The sequence below is a fragment of the Limanda limanda genome, chromosome 8 (genome assembly GCF_963576545.1).
Source record: "Limanda limanda chromosome 8, fLimLim1.1, whole genome shotgun sequence".
Taxonomy (NCBI): domain Eukaryota; kingdom Metazoa; phylum Chordata; class Actinopteri; order Pleuronectiformes; family Pleuronectidae; genus Limanda; species Limanda limanda.
In genome coordinates this window covers 21,419,084-21,441,371 of record NC_083643.1, presented here as the reverse complement: position 1 = coordinate 21,441,371, position 22,288 = coordinate 21,419,084, and positions in this window count along the sequence as shown.

The window sequence follows — 22,288 nt, the reverse complement described above, 5'->3', positions numbered from 1 at the left end:
TGTTGTCATCAACTGTACCTTGGTCAAGGTGCAGTGTACCTCTCAGAACAGCAGAGGGCACTCTGAAACAGGATATGGAATGATGAATGGCAGGAGAAAATGGACCAAAGGGGGCTGCTGTTTAAAATTTTCACATAAAGATCTGTGTTGTTATATGTTAGTAAGGTTTATTTCAAAGATATGAAACAATGAATTGTTGGTATAGTAAAAGTTGGTGTTTTCTTTCTTTGGAACTTGATGCTGATTTTTGAATCATGATCAAGTTTGTGCTCAATCGTCTTTTTCTCAACTGAAAACTATCAGGTCATGTTTCATTACCCTGTAGAGAAGCATGATTGCTGTGATGTCTGATTGGATGAAGGGTGGTGTTTTAAGGATTCACAGGAGAGGAGTGTTCAATCAAGTCGTGTTCTCATTACGCAGATGAGCTGGAAGCCTGTCGTCACCCTGTGAACACTCTGGTGAATTAGGTTTCTCACACTGTCTCTACATGTTACAGGGATTTGGTTGACAAAAAATAATTTGCCAGAGAAAACTGTAGTGTTGGTCAGCAGTCAGGAGTACTACTCATACTAATACTGATACTAATCAACACAATTGGAAGTTACATTGCAGCACAAACCAGTATATCACTCCATCTTTACATTTGCTTGTTATCTATATTATACATTATATAAATCTGAGACATTGTATAGCAATCAATAGTATAATCGTAATCTATGTCAGCAGACTAGATGTCAAATTTGTCTCAGTCTACGTTAATGTTTTAATTTACCAATTCACAGGTACAATGCATTTTTTTAAACATTGTTCTGAGCGATGATGTACTTAGCCCAGATAATCTAATAACTATTGTCTGGTTTGAGTTAAATATCTATAATTAGTCAGATTGAGATATTTTGTAATGGGATTATTGTTATTCAGATGCTTGGAATGTATAACTCCCAAACCCTGGTAATCAAATCCATGTTGAAAAAAATGTATCATAGGTTCAGATAAATGGAGCATTTGGGTGTCTTTGTCAAAGGTGAAACTAAGGCTTGGAAGAGGGATTCATATATTATTTACATAAATTACTCATTAAGGCTTCTGCTCTTAATCTTCATCTTCATTCAGTCTGCCCCACGATGCACTGGCTTTTTACTCTGTTACCCATATCTGCCGAGCATTTATCAGTCCACTCCAAATAGAGTTCCAGGGCTAATGTTGCTTGTGTGTGGTCCTATTGACCTGCACCTGACCCACTGTTGTCCTCCTGTTAGGTTGTAATCATGGCGCTTTATCTGAAATACACAGGAGGTTTCTTTTGTTCCTTCGTTACACATCACATCTCTCAAAGGCCGACCTTTCAAATTTCATTGACAGTTCTAAGTGTGATGACAAGATATGGCTTTGTTCTATATAAGCGACAGCTGGAGGCCTGCCAAACATAAACAGATAAATTGCACAGCATCACAGGACTAGTTCCCTGGTAACCATGTGACATTGCCAACAATTGCTATGGAAACCAGTGCATTCTCTCTCTCAGGCAAGCTTATATACCAAATACAATGAATGTACACTAGAGGAAAAATCATGGTAGACGATAAATTGTCACAGGCTGAGCTGACCAAGCTTTGTAGGATATTAATACTATGATAGCTTAGTGCCATTGAACATTTTTCACACAGATAAGCAAAGTTGATAAGTAAGTGCATGGTTTTTATTTATATACCCTTTATACTTTATGAACAGTCTGACAGCAAAATAGATATAAAATTACATTTTATGTTGTATTAAATCTTCTTTAAAAAAATCTAATTCAGGGGACAACTGCATTTAGCACAAACCTCATTTCAAATCAAGACACTTTTATAGATCACATCAAACAATAACACACATTTAATCATTCCCTTTAGATCTTTTGTTCAGCAAGCTAATTTGCAATCTGCTTTGTAGCATGTCTTTTGTTCTGATCCTATTTGTCACAAATCCAGTTACAACTCTATGTTCCAAATGGAAAAAAGAACAGGCCTCTCTTCAAAGAGGGAGACATCACAGCCTATTTCATTAAAGCAGGTGCAAATCTAAAAGAGCTGCTTTGATTTGCAGCCAATTATGGACATCCTTGTTGCATCACCTTTTTTACGTGAAAACTCTTCCTCTTGTTCCTCACAGCTGATCAGAAGAATTGGCCCCTTAGTCCTGGCAGATAACCAGAACCGAGAGATCAGACAAATGAGCAGAAACCTCAGAAGTTATCAACTTATTCAACACACTCAATTAAACTTGTTCCAGTCCTCTAATACCATCTCCTGCTTAATCATCGCGTGACGTACAAGGGGTTGCACCCAATTAGTTGTCTCCTGTGACACCCTGACACTGTGCTGCCTCCAGATTGTATTTCAGTTTCAATTACTGTGGAAACCCTTCAGGCAGAGGTGACTGGTCTTCTCCGTTTTTCCCTCCAGTTTCCTTTGCTTCCCCTTCTTTTGAGTGGTAGGGGGAGTCAAAGGCTCGTCGGCCATGTTTAGGAACAAAGGAACTGTAAACTTTAGTACCTTGAGCAGGTGACACAGCAAACAGATTCCATACAATTCATGCTTAGTATAATACAACACCACAGGTTATTATAACCTGTGGTGTGACTACTGCAAGTTGAATTAAATACTCTGCCATGACATCTTGAGGTATGATTCTAATCTATAAGAGGTGAAATGATTACTGCATGAGTTGATTGTACGAAACTTTATTGGCATTTTTTTCTGATAATTGATTGGTTGTTTGAGCTTGAACAGCCGTTATGTTTTCATTTGTGTGTGTTTGGATTAAGCAAAACTACCGATCTGATTTCTATGTGTATGTGTTTTTTTTACAGGGAGTAAATGTTGGTTTTCTATTTTTTTTTTCATTTTCTTAATTTTTGTGTCTGTTAGAAGCATCATCAACCCCCCAACTCACTTGCGGTGAATCTAGTGGGGATCCCCTGCTGTGTTCTCATATAAGATTCTCTCGACTTTCTACAGAGTTTAAACTGTGGGGGCCAGGAAGAGAAAGTCTGCAGATAATCCAAAGCCTCTCACTCTGACTTTTGCGTTCACTCATGCATCTCCTCCAGAGGATCTGCAGAGTTCAGTGCATGTCTGAAAGCAGCTCAAGACACGATGGAGAACTTGAACATTTAAACCCACAAACTCCTTAGCACTGACCATAACCACTTGAACTCCTTTTAAAAGCTTCTTCTTTCCACTCTGTCAACGACCTGGATCAGGAGCAGCAATATCAGGTTGGTCTTTGTCTCTGTTTTTTCTGATCACTGGTGAGCTACATTAGACTAATGCTACTACAGACACATATGCGATAGTAGGCATGCATCCTGGTCCTGGTGGAAATATCCAATGTTTGCAGCCATGTACCCACTTTCATCACAGTCAGTATAATTTTCCTGTTTGTAATTTAGTGTCTTTTAACAACAGCAATGACACAAATTAACATAAAATTTATGCCGTGAAATTATGAACCCCTGAAGAGTCTTTACCTTTCAGCCACTGCTCCCAATCCGTAGACGGTGCATTTGGCATTTTTAATAGTTATACACTGGGCAAATTTTTCTTAACAGCGCTGCAAGCTTACAGTAGATATCCACACAAAATAATAATGATTAAATGGGGATGTCCATAGCTGAACAGTTCTATCTGAAGTACTTGTGAGGCCTCTACTGTGCTTTCAAGGTTGTTTGAAAGTTGCTGGAGAGGTTGATGTGTGGTTGTGTTGGTCTCAGTACATGTCAGCGTGGTGGTTGTCAGAGAAGGGAACTCCAGACTATTAAGAGCAGCGGCTGGGTAGCTCCCAGTAGCCTGCAGCTCTGAGAAATAGCTTTTTAAAAGCGACTCCGGATCCAGGTGATTTTAATTGGTTTCCTTTGACAAGATTATTACTTCCTCTCAGGCCAAACTTGGATAGAGAGTGTTGTGGCAACACAAATGCCACTACAACCACTTTAATCAGGAGTAAACTTCTTTACAAAGAACCTTGATTTCATTGCAAACAACAACATGACCACCTCCCCAAGCCCCCTTGCCAGTGGCGCTCCATAACGCTTGGTAACACTCAAGTTACATGGTGTGAATCATCCTTTCATAGACAAGTGCATGTTGTATTTCTTCACGTCATACCACATCTTCTGAGAAAATAAAAGATCCGGGACTATTTCTAGAGCCATTTTGTTCAGCCCCCTTCATCACAAATGAGATGAGATGAGTTCAAATCCCTTTTGTTTATTAAAGCTTCTATTCCCAGGGACCCAGACAATCCAAGTTATCCTGACCTTCTTAAATGAAATTGACTTCAGGAAGAGCTGACGGCAATGAGTTATACCAGCCAACCCCATAATCCTTGAAATGGCTCTTTCGAAATCCTATTACCACAGCATAGCAAGGCCAATCCTGGGCAAAGCAATTAGTCGGAGGAAATTAGCAACTTTCTTTGTCCAATTGAGCGTCTGAGTTGATAAAGAATGAGATCCTATCATGCCAATGTGAATGTTTTATTGTTTTGAATAATTTGATTAAATATTACTTTTCTCATTGGTGCCGTTAAAGAAAAGACACTTCTACAAGGACAATATGTAGGTTACTGTTCACACTTGCAATTAAGCTAATGGTCCAATTTGTAAATCGTGCAGTATTATGGCTATAATAAAAATGTTGTTATAGAATGAATGTAGCATAGCTAAGAATTGAGAGCCTAATGTAAGTGCTCAGTGGCATTGCACTACTGACAGGAAACTAGGTGATAGCAAAGTGAGACACTGACAACTTTCCTCAGGGCTCAGCCGGGAGATTTTAACAAGATCCAGGATGTTGAGGTCGGGACATCAGGTGGGAGTTTATTAAGACACTACGTCTGACCCCGGTGTGTCATGCCCCTCATGCTGTGTCTCATCTGGTCTCATCTTGCCACTTCTTACATCCAGCTTAAAATGGCTTCTGGTGTTTTATGCACTTATCTAACACCATCGTCTTTTGAGGAGTGTTGGAGTTTTGAACAGAGTAAAGTTTGAGGCGGCTGTCCTGCACACATCAAAAGTATCAAAGGTGAAAAAGTTCTTAGTTGAGAGAAATGTTTCTCAAGTCACAGGATGAATTATTGATGCAGCTTTCCAAGTAAAAGGAAGATGTTCGTTACCAAAGCAGAGTTCACATACTGTAGTTGGTCTGTTGGTCAGTACTAGTGGACCCTGCACAATGGGGAATGACACAACAATGTGAAACATGGCTCTCAAGTATGACTCCAATTTTTCTTGCTCAGACCGAAGAGCAACTCAAAAGCATCAGATCATTCGCAAGTGTAGCGTCACTAATGGATTGCAATGGAAATTAAAAATATACATTGATGTACCCATCAGATTCACTTAAAATAACTCAACTAACAAACAAATTTCAGATTTTTCCAGAACTTTGTTTTAGTGGTAAATCATCTTGATGTTAGCCATAGGCTTTAGTTTGGCGTTTTGGCCCGTGCCATCTTGCTTTTATATAAATCAGGTGTCACCATATTTGGAGGAGCAGTGTGGTGAGCCTTAGATCAAGGACCCTGCACGCCCACCTACTCCTGTGACCTGCACCCATGTTATGGTATTGGTTGTCAGTCACACCTTATCCATGCCCCAATGCAAACCATGCTTTATAACCTATTTTATTCTAAATGGGACCGTAATTTACAGAATGAACACCTTGCTGTATCGAAAAAGACTTTCCACAGATTGATACCATAGTCTCCTTTGAAATGTTTACTGATGTCATATGTGAGAAGTAGGGTGATTTTCTCATAGACTTCTATTAAAACTGAATTGTAACCTTGCAACTCTTTGTATATATGTAAATGGCCAAATGTCTGCAAATCTGGTGACACTCCCACCAGCCTCATGTCTACTCTGTATTTACCACTTAGTAGCACATGTTAACATGCTAACACACTACACTAGTGACAAAAACAACATACTTACTAAACATCAGCCTGTTAACATTGTCACTGTAAGCATATCAGTGTGTTGGTGTAAGCTCGGACCACTACTGCAGGTCACAGCTTCACAGAGCTGGTGTATCCATAGATTTTTATTTCCGCAAACCAGGTTGTATGAATTTGTATTTGATGTTTTAAATCACTTCTCCCAATAAAACAATATCCTACATTGAGCAAAGGCAGATAACACCGCCTACTAAAGAACAGGTAGGCTTGTTCTGCTGGTGTTTATGATGCAGTTAATAAGGAAGTGTCTATTGGTTTTTGATAAATAACAGGAATGCTTGAAAACCCCAAATGCAAAGCCTTGCTAGAATTTATTAGCACTGTGTCTTTCACAATATTTCAGATTGTTTACTAAATAAGCCATTATTCCCAGCCAAAGTGAACAGTCATTAGTGGCAAAGGAGGGAAAGCTGTTTCAAGGGAATTTATGTCCTTTCCAAATAGCGCATTGCTAAATCATGCCCCCATAGTTTACACTGTGGAGTAAGTGGTTAACACCCTGTTGGTGTTGTGCTGGGGCCAAGGATGTGCTTGTTTTTTCAATGACATAGAGTTTATGTGATATTCAGATGGATCAGCTATGATAAATATTTAGAAATAATTTGTCTCCTCAGGCTAACAGGATGGCACCTCATAAAACATACTCAATAATAACTGTAAAATAACTGTAGTAGTGGTAAATCTCCCTGATAACGGTCGGGATTAGGAAAGTAAAGCGAGGTTCCATTTGGCATTTGATTGTGCATTTTCCATTTTCTGCAGAGGAAGAGTCTCAAGTAAAAGGAAACATTAATTGAACAATCGAATTTACAGTAATTAGTTATGCTATAGTATTGGCTGTCGGTTGTAAGTCAGGAATTACAATGACAAGTGTTCCACTTGCATTTCTTTCCTATTAAATTAATTTGTGGTAATCCTGGCACTTAATCCACTTAAACCTTCATATGGTATGTATAATTCACATTGAAGCAGAATGTTTAATTCAGCAAGGCAAGTACACTCCCACTGATGCTATGGCGGTCGCCCCCCTAAACATTATTAGAGCCATCAGAAGTGCAATTCATCTTTCCTTCCGTACAAATCAAATTTACAGGACATAATCATACATGCTCCGTATTGGCAGCTAAGTGGCTCTCCTCAGCATCCAGCAGGCCATGGTAGTTATTCAGAGATCACGGTCATAAGATCAATAGACTCAAAAGGGAAGAGGCCTTTTACCAAGGCTCCAGATAAGAAAGTTATTTATTTTCTTGGACATTCACTTATCAGCACACAGAGCTGGAGCTTCATGTTGGACCTGAATTAGAAAGTTTGTCACATTTATCTTTTTGTTTGTCCTTCCTGCTGTTTGTCATTCGTCACATTTTTTGTCATGCACTCACACTCATTTCCTTTTTTTTCTGCAGCTTAAATACTTTTTTGACACTATAATTACTTCCAGCCACAACAAGCTGTATTTATCTTGAACCATGGGGGCTAAACCGCTGACATGGGTTACATATCAATGATATAGGTTTTGATTTATAGTTGAGATATCACCCATTGATAGGACCACCACAAAGCCAGATGGATATGATATCATGTTTTATTTATATCTCCCATAGTATCATTTCATTTCTGTTGCATAGAGAAATGATGGGAACCTTTTCCCCGTCTCATGATTCAACAGGAGACTACTGCCATGTTTACATTCTTTTATTCACTGTGGTAAAGCATGGTAATTACCGCAAGTAGAAGCTTTGTTGTATAAATAGCTATTATTGGATGTTTGTTGCTGAACAGGAGGAGATCTGTGATCTGCTTGAATGAGAGAATCTGTAAGACCCCGTCAACGAACTGGTATTAAAATTCATCCTTAGTGATCCCACCAGTAGTGAATAGCACCGAATTTAGGTGTGAAGGCACCCAAATGTATCCCAATGTGTCTTGAGATCCGATTACTCAGGCTACATCCACACTACTACGTCACTGCTGCTAGGTTTCCAAATGTGTAAAAGGAGGAAATTTTGGTCCTGTTTTGGTTTGAAAACTCTCCGGCTGCGTTGTAGGGTTGTAGCAAAACAGTCGGAAACACGAACGCAGTTACCCTCACTTATTTCTTTATTGGTCCTTATCAGTCTTGACTCGACTACCACCAATGCAGGCAAAATCGGGTTAACACTTAATGTCCGTTACATTTCCACCTAATCATCGGTCCAAGATAAGGAATCCATTCACCATTGTAGTTTCTTGTTCATTGTGTTTTCTGTAACTAAGCAACTGCAGAGTAGTCAATCTGTTTTTATGGACGGGGGTTATTACTGATGCACAGCTGAAACGCTTGAGTTTATGGAGATTGTTTTTGTTTTAAAATACTATTTACAAAAATGATGTACGTCTGTAATTATACATAGTGTGGGTAAGAGACATCCAATCACAAGTGGTCACAGGAGACACATTCAGGACATTCTGCAATGTATCAATTAAGAAGTGATCACAGTTCTGGTTTGCCTTAAAGAGATAGTTCACGGAAAAAAATGAAACGGTGGTGCTACATCTGGAGTGTTTGTCGACATTGACTTAAATTGTATCTGATTCGGCTGCAACAAAGTTTACCCCTTAAACTCCAGATGGGTTTTTTGGACTCAGACACATTTATCTATTAGAGAAATATGATTTTGTCCATTGAAAAGCCTCGTCAGAAAAGTTAAAGAGAATCTGGTGGTTAATTGTATCAAATGCCTATTTTAGGTCCAGAAAGATAGCAGGCACATTTGTCCAGAAGGCATAATTGTTTCAATACTTTTTCATGCAAAGATGCCAAACATTTCCAGGTTCCAGGTTCACCGATTTGAGGATTGGCTTCCTTGTATGTGATAAACTGTGTCTATCTCTTCAGGTTTGTGACTCCGGGTGAACACAACACAACATGGATGACAATAAATTGGGGTTATGTTATGTTAGCATGTTCCATTATTATCTAAATAATTGTTAGTTGCAGCACTACTATAAAGTGCTTTTTACTGACATTTGGAACATTTCAGGAAGCCCTTCGTTCTGTAAATGGCAGCTCACTTTTTCTTGCATAAAAGAAGTTGAAAATAGCTCTCCATAGAAATTTGAAAGTCTCCAACAGGTTTGCCATTTAACTCCGCTGACGGACTCAGCATGTCATACTCTTCATTGTACAGAAATCAAGAATCATGTTACCGGTGTTGACTGGAATTGTCGGTGGCGGGAGACCAGTCAATGAAACCAGCAGGTTTTGACATTTGCTGTACAAAAGTCTTTATGTCAACACCACTGAATAAGTTCGATCGGAAAGGGGATCCACTGAAATTGGAGGGATGTCAATGCAGGAAACAGCATGCAAGAATAAAGACTTAGCTGAGTTTATTACTGGATTTATGTCCTGACCTTCAACCTGTTCTTGTAAGACTGGCTAGTATTTCCCAAAGAGCAGGCTGATCTGTGTCTGTGTCCACGTCTGATAGGTCACATATACCCACACACAGACCCGGGTGTGATGGAGCATCAGTACATGGTCAACATCCATGACAAATCTCCTGTCAGACATGTTCTCATTCCACCGACTAAACACAGAGAGGCAAACCTTATCTCAGAAATAAGCCTTCACCATTTTAAGTCACTGTCATACAGGAACCAAAACCAGCCAGACCCTAACAAGACTTGAAATGGATTTATTAACCATTTTGTGGAATCTAACATCATAAATGTTTGTCAATTATCGACTTAGGACACTGTCAAATTCAAACCTTATCCTAAATTAGTGAAAACAGCTCCATTGAACATTACTTTGGAGCCGTTCTGTAAATTTAAATTATTTATCTTCTTGTAACATAAAATGATACATTCTACCCAAATGCTAGTGATGAGTAAAAGCTACAGATCAAATTACTCATATGCAGTTGGTAATAGTATGAACAGTAAGAGATGTAAACACCATCTGGCCATACTTCTGTTTGTACTCCACTGATGATGCATTTTATGTAATTCAGTAAATAATAAAATCCCTTTTACCATAGAAACATGAAAGAAAATGGATTTATGCCACTGGGAGTATGTAATTCTCACTTTATTAGATAATAATGCAATGTAGAGAAACAGTAAGTCACTGGTAGATGTATTTGGTCCATCAGCCTATTTCAGTCATTGAGTTTAAAAAGTAATTACACATTAACTCTGCAGCTTTCAATCAAACACTGAAGAGGCTCCTGTGGAGATTGAATCAGAGAGACAGCCTCAGTTGTACCAAATCATCTGGTTCAGCTACAAAAGAGCATCTTGAACTTCTGAGCAAACACATTAAACCAACAAGAAGGCGACAGAGATACACTCAACTCACACTTTGTAAATGAACATCTGGTTCTCTCTTTAGACACAGAGTCGATTAGTATTCAGCTTTATTGATAGAGCTCATTTAACACACAAGCATATCATTGAATTGTGGTGATGAAGCCAACGAATGTGCAAGGTGTCCTTGGTTTTGCCTGGAGCTTTTGTCATCTGTCACTTTCCCCTCTCTGCTGTGAAGGAGTGACTAGAAAGCAAAGCACTCCAAAAATAATAATAAATAAACAAAAGCAGCCTGTCAGAAGAGTTTGGTTGTGATGAGGTTTTTAACAATACTTTCCATCAAATTTACTAGAAACTTTTCTTAGAATTTCCTTAAGTTGGCATTCAGTTGTTAATTTGTAGCACATTATTCACACTGCAGATTCTTAGCCCAGGGCTATCCAAGAATAGACCTAATATTTACCCCCTTTTCACACACACACACACACATTATTAACCTCGGGTTAACCTTAACCCAGGGCTATATGATTGTTACTGCATTGTCACTAGCCCTGGGTTGCTTGTATGTTGGAACTAATGTTCACACTGTCAAATGTTGTTTGAATAGATTGGTCTTTACACAATTTCCCCCTGGGATCAAATAAGTATATCTGATTCTGATTCTTATCTGATTAAAAGCAAGCTGCCCTGTTTTACGTTGGAACCATGTTTATTCATTTTCAGGGCAGCTCAGCCAGCATGCCCGAGGCTAAACTCGGGGTTAACAGTCTTCGGATGATGGTTGTGTGAGAGCTTTCTTTGCTTGGAGCGAAACAGCTCCCTCAGCCCTAGGCTATCACTAAGTGCTAAGTGCCGTGTTCAAAACTTTTTGAATATTTCCAAGAGGGCCGTACACAATTTGAAGTGTGAATGCATTAATTGCTACAGTTAATCCTTTCATTTGAGCTTTCCAGAAAACATTTTATATATAAGGCTAATGAAAAACAGAAATCAGTGTCTGAAGTCCATTTTGATATTATTATCACATTACGGAGATAATGCTGGATGCAGCTATTTGAAGATTATAAATTATAGTCATAAACTAATACTCTGATAGGCTGTGGCATTCAAAACACAAATGGGGTATTAGGGTGTTAGAGGGTTAATAGAATATCCCCCCACCACCACCATCACCAGATTGGACTGTTGACACCAGCCAGTTTGGGTCCAGATGGATTGATTTGGTTGATGCTGCCTTCCTCAGCAGAAATCGAGATACATCAGATTAGCCTGTGGTTTTTCTATTCTTCAACTAGCTTTAGAGAGTCTGTGAGTCCTCAGATTTCTGTACTTGGCTGACAGGAGTGGAAGCCGACCTGGTCTTCTGTAGTGCTTGAACCATCCAAGATATATATATATATAGATGAGTTTGTACCAAGTCTTCAACCAATTGATTGTTTATCCATTTTTACAAAGAGTAGTCCGCACTGAAGTCTTTGACACAGTGGACGCAAGAGTAAATGTTAAATTGCACTCTGTCCCTCCTAATTAATCCTTAATGACTAATCCCAGAAGGTTATTGATGAAGCACCTTTTTCCTTATCAATGTTACACAGGTCAATAAGACCTTGCGTAAAAGCAACTGTCAGTAAAGTGCTTCACGGAATATCACTTTACATCCCGAACAGAGTTGGTACAAACTGTGAAAAGGCATTTTAACGAGAAAGAGGTATCGTACTAATATCTGAGTCTGGAAAAGGTTGTAAATGTCAGTATAACCACCAGCACGGAGACACATACACACAGTGCACTGATTATTAAACGGGACTGTGCAGATCACCTTCACCTTTAACAAGCCATGTATTAGAGGAGCAGAAACAGAGGGATTGCATTGTCACTTGACTTGTCAGTGCCTATTTGAATGCTTCCTCCAAATAGCAACTTGACACCTGATTGTAGACAGACTGTGAAGTAGAGGAGAAAGTTGCCTCCACATAATTTGAAGCACAAGACTAGGCTGTGACAGACAAATCTCTGTGCGATAAGACAGATTGCTGTTAAATTTAGAGTATGTCTCCGCCCATTCGTTTGTGTAATAATTGAGAGACAATCTATAGTTTATATTAATCAGAAAAGGACTCCCCATCAAGTGATATCTGTGTGAAAAGTGTTAGTCATACAGGTCAGGGTATCTTCAGGAGTTGTACAAGTGTCCAAAAACAACTGGACTTGTTTCATATCTAATCCAAGACGCTTCTTCAGTTCTAACTGATTAGTGGGAGGATTCAGGTTTTTATTATGTTGAACATGCAAGTCGTTGACCCCCTGTATGATGTTGGGGTCCCCTTAGTCAAGCTGTGAATGGATGTTGTAGACCCATCCTGCTGCTCTTCTGTGAGTCATTAGGCTCACAGGTGTTGGGATGTGGATGCATTTTGGGGTGTCTGGGTAGAGAACTTATGACAGCATGGTAAGTGGTAGACAACCTCCTCTGTAGAGTATTTTGACAAAGATGGCTCCTTTCACTCCAAATCATTTGTCTTGTCTGGCCAAAATACGTACATTACCATTCTCCTGTGTGGCCTGAGCAACTGGCTCTCCTGTGTGGTGCCATCATTTTCTCTAGTGGTCTACACACCTGTTCTATCTGGTCATCATGAAGTCACAGTGAAGTCAGAAAGAGATGCCATGACTTTTTAAGGACATCTGCATCCTGGGATGACATCATGATGGCAATAGTGTCATATAGTGAAGTAATGCATTGGCTTTGGTAACCAGCACGATTAGAGACATGACCTCAGGTTAATTTAGTTTAACCTTAGGTTAATATTTGAAAATAAACTCAACTGCAGCAGGGACACTGTCTTTAAATGACCTCAACCACATTTCTTATCATTAATCAGCGGACATATACACAGTTGGTATATCTGAAAAAGGCCATCATCATCATCATCATCATCATCATCATCATCATCATCATCATCATCATCATCATCGTCATCGTCATCGTCATCGTCATCGTCATCGTCATCATCATCATCATCATCATCATCATCATCATCATCATCATCATCATCATCATCATCATCATCATCATCATCATCATCATCATCATCAGTCTAGTGTTAGAGGCTTTAATACAATTACATAACAAGCAGAACAGTTTACATAGGGGGTTAGTGCTACTTTGAAGACGTTGGTCTTGACTCTCTGATATTTGAACTCCCCTTTCTTACTTTTGCCCACATTTCCAATCTGTAACACAGTCACAGTTTCTGTGATTACAAGTCATTGTATTTCTGTGGTGGGAATCCAAACAAAAAAATCATGTTTTAGTTCTTATGTGTCCTGAGCCTAATTCTTGGGAACAACCGGTTGAATGTTTTAGTTCTTATGTGTCCTGAGCCTAATTCTTGGGAACAACCGGTTGAAAATGTCCCAAAGTGAAATTCTCCAAGTGGCAATTCACTGATCTGAAACTGTCACAAATACAACCTCAACAATGTCCCTGCTTCTCCTCCTGTTTGTTTTGGCTGCCGTCCACGCAGCCATCTGAAGAAACCAGCTCCCTGACTAAGACCAAGTCTGACTCCCTCAGCCTGTTGCCTGCGGTGGTTGTCTGCCATCCAGGCTGACATGCACAGCATAGGCCAGGGTGGATGAGTAAGGGACAAACGTAGTCCGGATTTTTTTCCATCCCTTCAACCAGTGTGCATGGTAGTGCACACTGGTTGAAGTGCTTTCTCCAAGGAATTCTCACATGGAGAAAGCAGATCCTGTAACAACTTGTTGCCACATTGAATATTACATCTGTCGCAACTTGCCAAAAGAGAGAAATGAACGATGTGTCCATTTTGCAAAATTCAATATTCACGTCCTTCAGTCACTCCTCTTTAGTTTGGCCATTTCTCTGTGGCCATTTCCCCCGGAGGATGAACACGGATCCTATTGGCCATACTGTGAGATTTAAGATGCTATTTTTTATTTTCCTAGTACTCCCAAAGGAGCTTAATACATATTATGTACTCCCTCTCTTTATGTTCTGTCTGTTACTCCCACATCACGAGCCCAGGTTTCAAAGGATGTGTTCACCTCATCTCAACAAACACACAAAGAAAAAGAGAGAGGGAGAGAGACACAGAGCAGAAACTCGTGTTGTGACGTTAGCTTAGGAGCGACTATTAAAACATAAAAAAAAATAAAAAAGGAGCTTTGATCGCAGGGTACAGTGTGTTCCTTTATATGTTGGAGCATATGGCATTATTTCATAAATTCCACACGCACTGAGCCTGGCTTCAACGAGAGGGAGAATGCTGCTGTTGTGGAAGCAGGGAATGTGTGGATAGCAGTTGCTAAGAAACTGCCGAAGTGTTGAAGTCGGACAGTGATAATTATACTACTGGAATGTGATCACTTGTGAATAATTTATCCAGCATGTGATGGAGAGACAAGAGCGGGGGGAGGGGGGGGGGTGCTGCATCCCCCACATGTGTCACAACCAAAGTAAACACGATGATGAGAAGTCTGCTAATGCAGTTACTTGTAAGACCTCCGACATAGCAAAATGAAAGGAAGCCATGCCTGTAACTGTGAAATAAATAAGTGTGATAACCATATTTGCTGGAGGAATTCTCACATGGAGAAAGCAGATCCTGTAACAACTTGTTGCCACATTGAATATTACATCTGTCGCAACTTGCCAAAAGAGAGAAATGAACGATGTGTCCATTTTGCAAAATTCAATATTCACGTCCTTCAGTCACTCCTCTTTAGTTTGGCCATTTCTCTGTGGCCATTTCCCCCGGAGGATGAACACGGATCCTATTGGCCATACTGTGAGATTTAAGATGCTATTTTTTATTTTCCTAGTACTCCCAAAGGAGCTTAATACATATTATGAGAATAAAGATAGATATCACAAATTATAATCTTACAAGGAAACTTATGTAAGTATTTTGATGATGTACGATTGTCAAAAATTGGGTTGAAGACAATTGGGTCTGGATATCTATTATGTTGAAGTGAGGACTTTCTGCAGAATTGACATATTTCTGTTTACAGCACATGGACACACATGCACGTTGGCCCTTACTGCCAAAAGTTCTTGAATCTGGCCTTTTAAAGTTGACATCTTCTTCGGAATCCTCTATGCATGGAACCTTATTTTTATCCTGAGATATGTTCTTCCAGTTTGGGTTCCATCAAGTATTCCAGACGTCATCAACGCGGCTGCTGTGTACTCTCCAGAAAATCTGCTGTTGTATTCTCACACGACCTCACTCGGACATTCTCCAAGGTTTTAACGAGGGCGCTGGCAGGATAAAATCCAGAGAATGCCTGAAGCAGCTGGATCGCCTTAGCTTTAACTTTATACTCACACTTCAAAAGCACTGTCAATTTAATTACAAGCACTGAAGTGTCTTGATAGATTCATCTCCTTGTTGAGAGAGTTGTCTGCACCTCTGTCACTTGGTGCTTTTGCTCATCAGTTGCTAGTCAAGCTTAAAAACCAGGCGGAGTGCCAAATCAAAACTCCAGGGCCACAGAGAGCCCCGGGTTCTCTGTATGCTAATTTCTCTGTGGTAATGTGATTGTCAATTTGTTTTTGAAAAAGCACCACAAACGCACAATATCAATTTAGGGAACAAAGGGCCTTAAGCCTCTTGTCGGAGTGGTGCTTGTCGGATGGCTGAATTCTCCCAAAAGATTAAGGTGGGCTGTGTGCAACAGTTTCTCCAACCGTCCAAAATCAACAGTCTGACGTTCACACTTTGCCCCTTAGCAGTTGGTCAGTTGTGTTGAGGTGAAAGAGGAACCAAAGAGTGCAACACTATGAATGTCCTCTCCTGTTAGAGACTGGCGGAGAGTGTGTGCTTTTTGTCCCATGTTTAAATTATGTCAGGTCTCCCCTGTCTCTCTCTCTCTGCTGGACGGCCTTATCATTCCTTGCAACCACTGCAAACTTATGCATTACAAACAAGTTCTTTTCCGGAGATGAAACAATCCTGACTGCCTCAATTACATCTACTTCCTCACTCTAGTTGAATCTATAAATATGTAAATGTCGTTTGTTTCAACAGCTGAAAACAAGACGGTCCCTCTTCACGGAAAAGTCCTTTCTCATTATTTGTGACATGGAGATTTTGAGTTATGTTACTTATGTAAATTTAACACTGGATCCCAAGTGGCTCCAAACTTATTGTGAAATCACAAGTAAACCACAATCTGTTAGACTAGAAGCTGATTGAAGAGGCTTGTTTTCAGGGCCTTTAAGAACATAAGTATTTTATTTGATACTGTATATTTGATATTTGATATTGCTAAATCAACTGCTGTACCAGTTCAAAAATACTACAAACCTGCAGTCAGTTACTATTGCAGTATGGAGGCACTGTACATAATGCACAGAGCATGAGAGGAAAACAGGGTGAAAAGGGCCATGAAGCAGGTTCATCTGGTCATGGAGTCAGTCACTACAGCTTTTTAATGCAACATCGGCTTATGGCACTTAAAAGTTTCAGGTTGTTTTTCCTGGCCTTGTAAAAGTGGTTTTAGCAACGTTTACTTTAGTATCTCCTGGGTGGCATTAGGCTTCTCTCGAGTATTGGAGGAAGATTTCATACAGCAGGGATTATCGTTTCAGACTGCTTCATATACTGACCGACTGACTGTCTACAATGGGCTATCAAATGTCTGTTTGAATTATTAATATTTGTTAATGTGTGTAGCATTTTAATGTCTCAGTTAACTGCACTCAAGCTGGAAGTATAACATTTCAGGAAACATCTATAAAATGACTGCGCATGCCCCCATGACTCAAGGAGAAGAACAGTTTTTATGAATCTTTCTAGGAACTCGAGTGGATATTAATATTGGTTTATTAACTATCTTTACCTCTGCCAAGAGGGTTAGGTTTCTTGTCTGCATATTTCATAAATCAAACATTTTTAGGGGACTGAATTTGGTGCAGATCCAAGTAGATATCATGATAGATTGAATTCAGATGTGATTCTATGAGGGGATTGGTGAGACTTGGCAGACTCAATAGAGTCTAATGCAGGGCCGGCCCTGGCAATGTTGGCGCCCTAGGCGGGGTTTCAGAATGGCGCCCCCCCCAACATACACACGCAAATTGTCATGCATCCCCAAGAACTTTTGGACTGTATACAGATGCACACACAGGCAGACAAAATTGTAAGCTATAAAAAATAATAAAAATATATAATAAAAATATAAAAAAGTCTGAACTCAGCTGTACTGACAGCATATCATGTCATGTCGACAAAAATAAACATTAATGATGAATTGGGGTGATTCTACCTCTATATTGTTCTTTCTTCTCCTCCCCTACTTTGCTGCGCTTTCTGAATCGTGCACCTGATAATTTAATCCTTTTTTGACTCATCTTCAACTCTTACCACAGTCTAACACGCCTCCCCACACACACACACAAGAGAGTATGTGCTTGTGTGTTTCTGTCTGTTTAGACACAACTGACAAATGTGTGGATTAAGCAGTGTTTGGCAAGTTACTGAAAATTAGTAATTAGTAACAGTTACTAGTCACTTCTTTTAAAAGTAATTGATTTACCCCACCAGTTACTGTATATCAAAAGTAATTAGTTACTAGGGAAAGTAACTTTTAAGTTACCTTTATGTCTGCTTTTTAAATGTAATGAATATGAACAGTACTGAACAGTCAAACACAATACATATATTTTTTAGACCTATTTATTGTAATCAACAGGGCAACAGGCCCATTTGTGGGTCATTTGGTACCGGGCCGCACAGAAAGAATAAATATTTTACATGTTTTCTGTTTTATCTATTATCCGGTAGTTTTTCAAAATAAAACCGTTTTATTTTGAAAAATTACCGGATCCTCTGCGTTATGACTCATGCTTTATGCATGTCAAGACCCTCGTCTCGGTCACGTCACTTTTTCGCTGACCACAAACCAGCACGGTATTTGTCGGACCCATTTGTCAACAAACCAGGTGAATCCAGCAGGTCTGTTTAAGAAAAAGATCAGCTGCCCGAGATCACAAATGACGGCGGCCCTTAAAGTATGTTTGAGAAAACAACTCTGCCGGTGTCCTGGATTAAAGTCACGGCAGAATACCCTGAGATCGCCACAACAGCACTTACAACACTGTTGCCATTTCCGACATCATATCTGTAATGACATGATAGATCGTTTGAAATATATCAATTTTCAGTGTGTTTTCCAGCCCGATTTGCTCGCAGCGAGCGAAAAAAATAGAACAGACCCCGGAACCCTCGCTGCAGATCGCGAGCCGGCCGCGGCGCTGCCCGCAGCTTCCCGGCACAACGCTGCCGGTGCGAACAGCCCAATTATTTAACATGGGCGCGGAAAGGAAGCGGACAGCTTTCGTGGCGCCTCGCTGCGCTTCTATCTCCGGTGCGTCCCCGGGTTTAGAAGATGATGTTGTGATGTGAATGTTTTGGTTTATATTGCATGTGTCACGTCATGATAAATCAGTCCCTTGTGCCGCCCTCTCGGCATTTTGCGCCCTAGGCAACCGCCTACTTCGCCTATGCCAGGAGCCGCCCCTGGTCTAATGCCATCCTATTCACTACTGCCATATATAACCTCCTAGTTTTTCTTTCTCAAAAACTGTCAAACAACAAGTCGGTACTTGATAACACTTGCTCTATTTGCTTATAATTAGTACCAAATTGTGTCTGCCTTTTTTTTTGGAAATATCCTATAAATATACAGTTAAAGAAGATGAGCAAAGATGTGCATGGAATACATGGGCTTAGCCAGCTTTGCTAGCCATTTGCAACGGAGCACAGTAAAGGCCGGCGCATGCTTCTGCGTTTTCACGGGAACGGAGACGCAAGAGCCCTTCCGGGCCCCTCACGGCCCTTCCTACGTCCTTACGTGCGTTGGCCAATTTTTCTAACTAGACGGCAAAGCCCCGCAAGCGTCACCCGGCCGCGAGGGCTGTGATTGGTCTGCTGACTACATCATTTCCGGAGTCGCATTTCCGGTTCATCCCCGGAAACCACGGAAGATTTAGAAGAACGAATATGGACCAGATAGAAGAGCACTTGGCAGAAGAGATTCGACACTATGTCCACTAGTATAACCCGTCACTAACCGGCGGATTTTTTCCGCCAGAAAAAGGCTCTGCGGAGCCGCCGTGGCGATGTAAATAAATCGCTCTTCTTCGTGCAACACACGAAGAAGAGCCGACTTCGACAAAAAACATTACTGCGCCTAGTGTTCTGGCGGGGAATTGCATGGCAATACGCGCAACGGTTGGAGAACCATGAATGACAATGAGTCCTGCGTTACAGCTGCGTGCCTGCGGGCCCCTGACGACGCAGAAGCATGCGCCGGCCTTAAGTCTTTTCAAAATTCACACAGAAACACCTGTACCGCACTGAAGCTGTTTGAACTCATCCCAAAATACAGTCAATGGCACAACTCCAATGCTCAGCCACCTGTGTGATACATGCAAACATGCTCCTCTGAGCCACAGGAGACGGGCTTTACAGGCTCCAGCTATGTTCACTGATGTGATTTGCACTTGCCTACAGTCACTCCTCGGCTGCCAATCATTTTATTTTTTACTCGTCATCTCCTGCTATATCTGTCGAGGGCAGATTAAGGCAAGGGAAATTGGATTTGCATGCAAAGAGAGTATTTCAAGGGATAGTCCTGTCATTGTTCCATGAAAATTAAGGCAACGATACGATCAAATACTTTTCCACATCAATTTATCATCCAGGCCTAATTTCCTTGCTTGGTTATTGATTTTAAATTGAGAACATGTGCGGCCGCTTCCTTATTTTGTTGATCTTTTTCCATTTGGTTTAATTTTTCACTTCCCTTCTAACAGCTTCAGAAAATGTACTCTATATATTCTTGACACAACCCTTTAACAGTTTGTAAATGTCACAATATCATCATATTCTAATGGTAAAGATTTTTGTGAACCAGGCCGTGAGAAAATTTGATCTTTAAGAAAACATTATTTGTCCCACAGAGTTTCTTCAAGACATTGATTTGTGTAAATGATTTGCTTGCTATGGTTTTGTATTTTTCATTCAGAATTGCCTCCGTGTTTGGTGGGGAAAACGTTTGCATGCTAATCAACAAACTAATACAGTGGACTGGGTTTAAACATCAGAGGACTCAGTTTACTCAGTCTAAAAATATGTGGCCTCTGTAGTCTATGGAGGCGGAGCCAAAAAGAGACATGAGGATTTCCTATTTGCGTCACCAGCTTGTCCCGCTGTTACTGTTTCATCATTAGCTTCTTTGAGCAACTGCAATTACTGAAGCTCAGCTACCCGCATCTAGATTGTTAGCTTAGTCACAGGCATACTATGAATCCTGGGAAGGGACCCACCTCTGATGGATGTTGCTTTTAAAATGGGACAACGTAGTTGCGGTCTTCAAATTAATTTTAAATGGGTCAAATCTTTTTTCATAGCTGTGCACATTCATTCATTCAGCCAATTCTGACTCTGCCATCTCTCTTTCTCACTATCTCTCTTGCTCTGACACACACACACACACACACACACACAAACACACACACACACACACACACACACACACACACACACACACACACACACACACAGTATCTTCAGATGCATTTGTAAACAAAACACACAAACCAATATCCCAAGAAGGCGATTTAGTGTTTATCTTTGTAAAGATCAATTCTTTGTGCGAGCGTACACTCACACACGCTCACACACACACACACACATCACGCTCACACCTGTGCAATTATATTGTCAATCAATGTTTGTTGTTCTGATGGTGACTGAAATTTTGCATTTCGCTCAACCCTTCCCCTAAGGAAACAGCGCCTGAGTTGAGTCACAGCTTTTATCTGTTCAAATTCAGCATTGAATTCTCAGTTACACGTGGCATCTCTAGCACTTCTGTCGTCCTGGGTGAGGGATCCCTCACATGTGGCCCTCTGAGGTTTCAACGTTTTTTCCCATGTTAAAATGTTTTTCCTTACTCTTGTTGAGGGATAAGGACAGAGGATGTCGCACCTTGTTAAGCCATATGAGACCCATTGTGATTTGTGAATATGGGCTATACAAATATAATTTGATTAATTGATTTGATTGAATAACATTGCCATTGTGAGCATGTTAACACACTGATGTTAGCAATTAGCTCCAAGCACTGCTATGCACAACTACAGCCTCAGCTTTTAGCATTGTTGTAGATTCCTGTTCAAAGAGGAAAAACATCATCAGGTTAAGCAGCTGTGGAAATGTCAAACATTTCAACCTGTAAATTACAGGTTTTACCTAATTTGAAAAATAATCTCATTAACTCAGTTACTACTTTATGTCCCTTATCTAATTCAGAGTTTTAGTTAATTTGTTGTTGTTTTTTAAGGTGGATTTAATTGTGTTTGGTCTAAGCAGCACATTGACACCCTTGTTTCCTCTGCAAGTGGTGCTTTCGACTGCGGCAATTGATGATGAAATAATATGTCCTCTCTTTGGTATTAAAGTTGGACGCACAATAACACATGAGTAAGCACATGTCAGTGCCCATGTCTGTGGCAGGCCTCTCCTGTCGGTGGTAACACACAGAGGCTCATGGTCAGTGTTACGTGCCTTGTTGTGTTTTCTCTCTTCTCTCTCTCCCCAGTGTATATTCAGGTTCTACCCTTTTCCCTGCAGCTGTATTTTGTGAGTGTCCAGGGCTGTGCTCAATCACCAATCGAAGCCGAGGTGGTTAAGAGGTGGAGTGAAGCAGCCGGCCGGCCCCCAGTTGCCAAGTGGCAGCATTCAAGCGGTGTGTGTTGTGGATGTGGTGATCACCTCTGCTTAAGTCGTGTGTGCTGGTGTTGGTGGCATGACCATTTATTTTGCTTTAGGTTGTGGCTTTGAGTTCAGTTGTTACTGCTGCTAGTCAGTGTCACTTTCCCTTTTAGAAAGTTTTTTTTTTTTTACTTCATTGTTATTAAAATACAATCTTTTCTTTAATCATC